The 7763-nt window shown below is 35.1% G+C and overlaps 1 long non-coding RNA gene across 1 annotated transcript; it reads left to right on the top strand.

The window, feature by feature from the left end:
- The first annotated feature begins 2211 nt into the window (after positions 1–2211).
- Positions 2212–7561, top strand: LOC130246230 (uncharacterized). Its single transcript, XR_008839416.1, has 5 exons — positions 2212–2257; positions 2370–2490; positions 2602–2624; positions 5099–5169; positions 7339–7561. It is a non-coding gene; the product is annotated as an uncharacterized LOC130246230 (long non-coding RNA).
- Positions 7562–7763: the final 202 nt, after the last annotated feature.

Genomic DNA, 7763 nt, shown 5'->3' with positions numbered 1-7763 from the left:
GTGCAACACATGAAGGGGGAAAAAAATTGACAAAATATAAATTGACATTTTAAAGCATGTGTTTTTAAAGCACTTTAAGGCACTCGTGTGGTAAAATACAAAAGGGTCATCATCTCATATATTTAGCTAAAATATAATTGAAATAAATGAACATTTTCCATGACTTTGTAATTTATAAAGATGCACCTGTATACACAAACCATCTAGTTTTTTATAAACCTGACTAAATTGATTAGCTGTATCAAGGGGTTGCACCTAAACCAGGGCTGCCGGTTTAGCAAAACTTAATTCTGGAGGGCTGGTGACAACCTGAGTTTACCTCCAACTTGCCTCAACACACCTGCATGGAAACTTCTAGTACAGTATGGCTATTAAGACTTTGACTGCTTTGGGGGGGAGTTTCATTAAGTTTGGAGCTACACTCTGCAAGACTCCAGCCCTCCATGAACTGAGTTTGACACACCTGCTGTACATGAAGAGTTCAGATGCAAAAGCCTATAAGTGCTGTTAGATTATTTTTTTTAAACAAGCACTTTTTTTAATCAGTTTCCTGGTTCAGTAAGTTTATTTTAATTGCAATGAATGAAATTTCTCTTCTTTGCCATAATATCAAATCAAATCACTTTTATTGTCACATCATCAGTAGTACGTGTACTATAATGAGTGAAAAGCTTAGGTGCTGGCTCCAGACAATGCAAAATACAGACAGTGCAAATACAGTGCAAAATATAAAATAATAGTCATTCATTCATTTTCTTTTTGACTTAGTCCTTTTATTAATCTAGGGTCGCCACAGCGGAATGAACCGCCATCTTATCCAGCATTTGTTTTACGCAACATATGTTTTATGCAAGCCCTTGCAGCTGCAACCCATCTCTGGGAAACATCCTTGCACTCCCATTCACACACATACACTATGGCCAATTTAGCCCTCCCAATTCCCCTATAGCGCATGTTTTTGGACTGTGGGGGAAACCGGAGCACACAGTGAAAACCCACACAAACACAGGGAGAACATGCAAACTCCACACAGAAAAACCAACTGAGCCAACTGAGGCTTGAACCAGCGACCTTCTTGCTGTGAGGCAAACGTGCTACCCACTGCACCACCATGCAGCTGTAAAATAATAGTGAAATATATAAAATGTATTTTATATATATATATATTGATTGCTGGTTCGAGCCTCGGCTGGGTCGGTTGCCGTTTCTGTGTGGAGTTTGCATGGGTTTCCTCCGGGTGCTCCGGTTTCCCCACAGTCCAAAAGACATGCGGTACAGGTGAATTGGGTAGGCAAAATTGTATAGTGTATGTGTGTGTGTGGATGTTTCCCAGAGATGTGAAAAATGTATTGGCGAAAAATGAATAAATGAATGAGAATATATATATATATATATATATATATATATATATATATATATATATATATATATATATATATATATATATATAATATTATATTATATATATATATATATTTCTGTGTGTAGTTTGCATGTTCTCCCCGTGTTTGCGTGGGTTTCCTCCAGTGCTGCAGTTTCCCCCACTATAGGTGAATTAAGCGAAATTGTCAGTAGTTCCTAAGTGTGTGAATGAGTGTGTATCGATGTTTCCCAGTGATGGGTTGCAGCAGAAAGGACATCCGCTGCGGAAAACATATGCTGGAAGTTGGCGGTTCATTTTGCTTTGGCGACCCCAGATAAAGGGACTAAGCCGAAATGAAAATGAATGAGAATATATATTACATATTACATATAATATAATACTATATTACATTATAGTATTAATTATGCACACTGCAATGAAAACACGATTTAACCAATTATAATGTGTGTGTATGTGTGTGTGTTTTATTTGTTCACACATAAGATTAAATATATTTGTTTTCTATTATTTTTTATAGTAATCTTTTCCTATACTAGCATTGTCATCACTGGCTGTGTCTCCGTGCAGCTTTGAGCATGATTGGTTGTTTTGACTGTCATTATGGAATCTGTCCAATGACAACACTTCGCGCCTTCAGGTCAAGTTTGAATGACGTCCGTTTGACTGACTATGCTGCTTCATCAAGTCTGCAGTCAGACTGCAGCACTACTTTGGCCCCGTTTGGTGGGTTTTACATCGTCAACTACATGCATTGTTTTAAATAGGATTTCAAAATGTTTATTTTGAATGCATTTGATATGTGGGATGTGAAAGAAGAACACATACAAAAGAAATTTGGAGTTTTATCAACAATTAACTGACAAACTACAGAAGGTAAGAAGAACTGTTCAATTGCTTTTGCTAAGTAATATAATGTAGTATGTAATAGTGATATTAAAATATGGGGCTTTGGAATTAACAGTGTTCTTGTTCATTCGTTAAACAGAGCTAATCAAAATGCACTCCCTTTGACTCCGTAGCAGAGGACCACATGCAAACCAGGCTTTTGAATTGCGGGACATAATACTGATCAGTTATTAAGAGGATATATATTTAAGGAGCTGGTGGTGAGTAAAAATTTACAAGCTCTTTTGCAAATGTCTCTGTTAGTAAATAAATAGCTAACGTTGTTGTTGTTTTTGTGTGTGTGTGCTTCCATAAATTTGGGTAACGAAAAGTATCCACGCCATCTTCAGTCGCGGTGAGTAACAACTTATTATCATAGATATCATTATCATGTCATAGATATCAGTGGTTCTCAACCTCCGGCCTGTCACACGCCGACGCTAACCATGTAAAAATTAAAACAATTCGTTCTTAAAATGAACTAATGGATTAAACTTATTAAACAAACTTACATACAATATTTTTGGCAATCGTGCACTGTTTTCCTTTATGCGCAGATCTGACGCAATGAACTGATGCTATCGCACACAATCACAAGCGCGCGCTCTGGCAGATTTCTAACAGTCATCAATTATGTCGAAATGGATGTTAAAATATAAATGATGGCTGTTCAAGCAAGACGACATCGCCTAACCGCACAGCAGTCAGTGATGGGTCGTTCTTGAACTGTCGTTCATTTTGATCGAATCTTTTATGTGATCCTGTCAGGGAGTGATTCGCGCATGCGCACATTTGTGCAGGTGGAAGAGAACTGGAGATTAGTTAATTTTCGGAGAAGCAGTTTTAACATTAAGTGACACGACATCTCACGTACAGATGCCACTGGCACATGCCACTGAGTGTAGTGACATTTTCGGTTGCATGTCCGGTTTTCACTGTTTTTATTTTTATTGCGTTTTACTTTATTGTGTCGCAAGTTAGTTTATATGCTGGACTACTCCATGATGTTTTAATTTAAAAGCATTTATTTTACGTATTTGTAGTTATACTTCCGGTATTTATTGCTACTATACGTAATATTTTTAGTCATTTGACAGTACATGTCAGTGGACATCAAATTTATTGTGACATGCTGATCTGTTGTGCCATATATTGTTGCATCGTGGCAGTTACTTTGTTAGCTACTATATGGACTTCTCCATGTTTGTTAATTAGTTAATTAATTTTCCTTTTTAAATTATTTGCTTTATAAAGTTATATTAGAAAAAGTTATAATAAAATGCATGTTGTAAATACATAACATATATGCATGTAAGATAATATGTGTCATTGCCTAAATCATTAATTCATTTTCTTGTCGGCTTAGTCCCTTTATTAATCCGGAGTCGCCACAGCGGAATGAACCGCCAACTTATCAGCATGTTTTTACGCAGCGGATGCCCTTCCAGCCGCAACCTATCTCTGGGAAACATCCATACACACTCATTTACACATAAACTACGGACAATTTAGCCTTCCCAATTCACCTGTATTGCATGTTTTTGGACTGTGGGGGAAACCGGAGCACCCAGAGGAAACCCACGCAAACACAGGGAGAACATGCAAACTCCACACTAGAGGTGCACAATTAATCGCGCGTCTATGTAAAATGAAATATAGTATATAATCCCAAACCTTATTTTTGAAAAAATCGGTAGTATAGAGTTTCTTTTAAAGTGTGACATTGAGATTAATAAACTCCCCATTCAGTTATCAAATTTTTATAGGTAGGCTTTTTTTAATGTTTGATACCTCCATACAAACACAAATTTTCTCCCCATAAACAAATAATATGGAATAATAAAACTGTGTGATAAATTTTCTTTGATAATTGGGTTAAAAAAGATATTCTATTGGTCTCACAGTTATCAAACGATAAAGGATATTTACTGACTTGTGAATATATTTAAACAGCTAAACTCCTATTCTCTATGGTAAATGTTATGGTTACCCGCTCTTGTTCTTAATTTGTTTTATTTTTTATTTTTTCTCTCCTTTTTTCTTTTTGTTACTTTGTTTACACATGTTATGCTAAAATGTTTAATATTGTAAGACTTGTTATGCATTTGGCTGGAAATGTTCAGCAAATACAATAAAAAAAGAGACTTGAACCTGGGGAAAAAGAGACTTGGGCTTGAATATAGTACAGCCCACTGAAAAAGGTTGAAAACCACTGTAATATAGATAACGTGCACACTTTTTGGAAGTTACTCAGCATGTTAATTTTATTTGTTTTTGATTGGAATGAGCTATGTTTAGAATAAAATAGTACAAGGGACAGACCATGCAAACAGATGCAATGCAACTTTAGACAATATTTACCAATCTTCTTGAGTTTGCAGTCATTATTCACCCCAAATTAAATGTTGTTTTTTTCAAAAATGCATGTATTTTTAAACCTGTATGATTTAGGTTCTACTTCTGACACTATTTAATAATGAAACAAATACAAAAGGTCACACCAAGAAAGAGAGTGAAACAGATTTGGAACAACATTAGGGTAGGTAAATGATGAGGGAATTCTGTGTGAGTTTTGTGAGTCATGATAAATTTTGTGTGAGTCATGTTAATGGTAAATTAACCATTGTTTTAAGCACATTTGATGGGTGAATTAAACGGACCTCATAAAATACTGTTGACTTAACCAAAGATGATAACACTATGGGTAACATCAATGTGAACTTTTTTACCAATTTTACATTTAACTTATAACAATATATGATAAAGCTTGTGCTTGTCTTAGAGAGAAATACTGCTAATGATATAACACCTTACCGTTTTTTTTTTTAGATCAACCATTAGAACATGAACAATGTTTAGGGGGCAGAGCAGGCACCAACAGAGAAACAAGCCCATCACTAGTAAGTATCATTTGAAATGTATTTCAGATGATAGTACTTTGTCAGTACTTTATCATTTTTAACAGACACATAATTTACAAAAAACAAAGATCTCCTTCATGCCATCCCAGATGTATAAAACTAACTTTCAGGGTTCCCATGGGTCATGGAATTTCTGGGATGTCATAGAATGTTAAAAAGTCTATTCCAGATATTGAAAGTAGGATTTTTATAGATTTTTGTCCAAGTCATGAAATATCAGGGCATTTTTTCATTGCTTTACATTTTAGTTTCCATTCGTCAAAAAAAAAATCGTCATTATACATTTTTTAATATTTGTTGCTAGACCTGAATCTTTTGGTTATGGTTATGTTAATAGTCTCAACAAAAATATAGTTATTCAACACATATTATACAGTAATAGTAAAAACAGTTCAATTTTGTGTTCCCACTGAATCAGTGAAAAGATATCAGCTGCGCTTTCTCTCGCACTCTATGTTATTCTTATTTATAGGTCATGGAAATTCAACTTTTTTTGTTAGTGAAAGTCAGGGAGTTTGGCATTTGGCTTAGAGTTGGAACTCTGAACTTTATTTGGGTGAACATACAGATTTTGGAAAAGTGATCCATCTTTCTGAGTTTATATAATGGCGTGCCTCAGAATCTACAAACAGACTGCTGTATTGTTCACAAAAGAAGTTCTCTTGTGAACTTTACAATGCATTTGGATTATTTTGTGTATGGACTTTTTGGACCTTCAGCACTTTACCGTCTAATCCAGGGATGGGCAAACTCGATCCTGGAGGGCCGGTGTCCCTGCATAGTTTTGCTCCAACCCTAATCAAACACACCTGCTTGTAGCGTTCTAGTGATCTTAAAGACACTAATTAGGGTGTTCAGGTGTGTTTGATTAGTGTTGGAGCAAAACTCTGCAGGGACACCGGCCCTCGAGGATCAAGTTTGCCCATGCCTGGTCTAATCACTCATATTATATGACATATTAGTAGATGCATATATGGATAATTTTTCTAAAAAAAATTCTAAAAGGGTTCATTTAAATAAAGTTATACACCTTTGGGATATCATGGGAGAGAATTAAGGTAGGAAGAATTTAAAGGGATGGTTCACTCAAAAATGAAAATTGCTCCATAGTTTACTCACCCTCAAGCCCTCCGAGGTGTATTACTTTTTTCTTTCAGACAAAACTGGAGTTATGAATAAAATTTATCCTGTCACTTCTAAATTTGATAATGGTAGAGAATGGGGAGTGAGATTTTGAAGTTCAAAAAGTCCATCTATCTGTCAAACTACACGCGGCTCTGAAGAGTTACTCAAGATCTGAAGCGAATCATTTGGTATTTGTATAAAAAAAATTCATAGAGCATTTTATAAAATCTCAAGAGCATTATATTTCCTACTTTGATAAAGGCATATTAAACTTGTAAATCATTTGTTTAGGTCTCTTCTTTTTTTTGTTAAATGTTTTTTGGAGCAAGGGCAAGACATTTAAAATTTTCCTTTTAGACATTATTTGTCTTGACATCCAGTGAGCATATGATATTATGTAAAGAATTATTGTCATGTATCTAAAATATGCACAGTAATCTGTCCTGGCTAAAAGTCCCAGATCAGCAGTTGACTACACATAAACAGGGAGTAATCTCCCATTAAACCTATTTTATTGTAAAAAAATGATAATTAAACCATATTAACAAAAATAACTGTAACCAAAAGAAATCAGGTGAAACATACCGTGTTTGATAATGAAAGGATGATCACGTGCACACGGTTAATATAGGCCTGTTAATAATCTGTTCAAAGAATAATTAAAATGAAAGCAGTGACTGCTGCTGCTTACAAAAGAATGTGTATTTTTTATATTGAGCTCTTGAAAGCAGCAGGACTGTGGGTGCACTATCATCGCTCTTTGTCCAGTCTTTGTAATCTATTAACCTGGGAACCGAACGCACCAGTTGTGCTTCCTCTAGTCCTCTAGGCACGGTTGTGCGCAAGTAAACGGGAGCGCGCACTTTTTACCAGTCAAGAGAGAAGTGATCATGTATGTATGTAGTATCATCTGCAAAATAGTTGAAATAAATATTAAGCATGTTTAAAGCAAAGGTGAAGAAATTGAAATGTCCCTTTTGATAACTTTTCAGTGTTTTAGTGTGTTCTTTTTTTTCTTTCCAGATGCACAAAGATCCAGCTGATTACTGGCAGTTTGGCGGATTGATCTTAATGTGGTGTATATATGCCATTTCTGGTATGGAATCATGGATCTACTAATGTATGTTTTGATTTTACAGTGCATCCGGAAAGTATTCATAGCGCCTCAAATTAATCACCTTTTCCACATTTTTTATGTTACAGCCTTATTCCAAAATTTATTAAATTAATTTATGTCCTCAAAATTATACACACAATACCCCATAATGACAATTTGAAAAAAAGATTTTTAAAATTGTTGCATTTAAAAAAAAAAACCCTAAAAAAAAAAATCACATGTACATCAGTATTCACAGCCTTTACTCAATACTTTGTTGATGTACCTTTGGCAGCAACTACAGACTTAAGTCTTTTTGAATATTGTTCCACAAGCTTGGCACACCTGTCTT

The sequence above is a fragment of the Danio aesculapii genome, chromosome 19, assembly GCF_903798145.1.
Source record: "Danio aesculapii chromosome 19, fDanAes4.1, whole genome shotgun sequence".
NCBI lineage: Eukaryota > Metazoa > Chordata > Actinopteri > Cypriniformes > Danionidae > Danio > Danio aesculapii.
The sequence above is the reverse complement of the archived record's forward strand: the minus strand, read 5'-3'. Positions and strand labels throughout refer to the sequence as shown.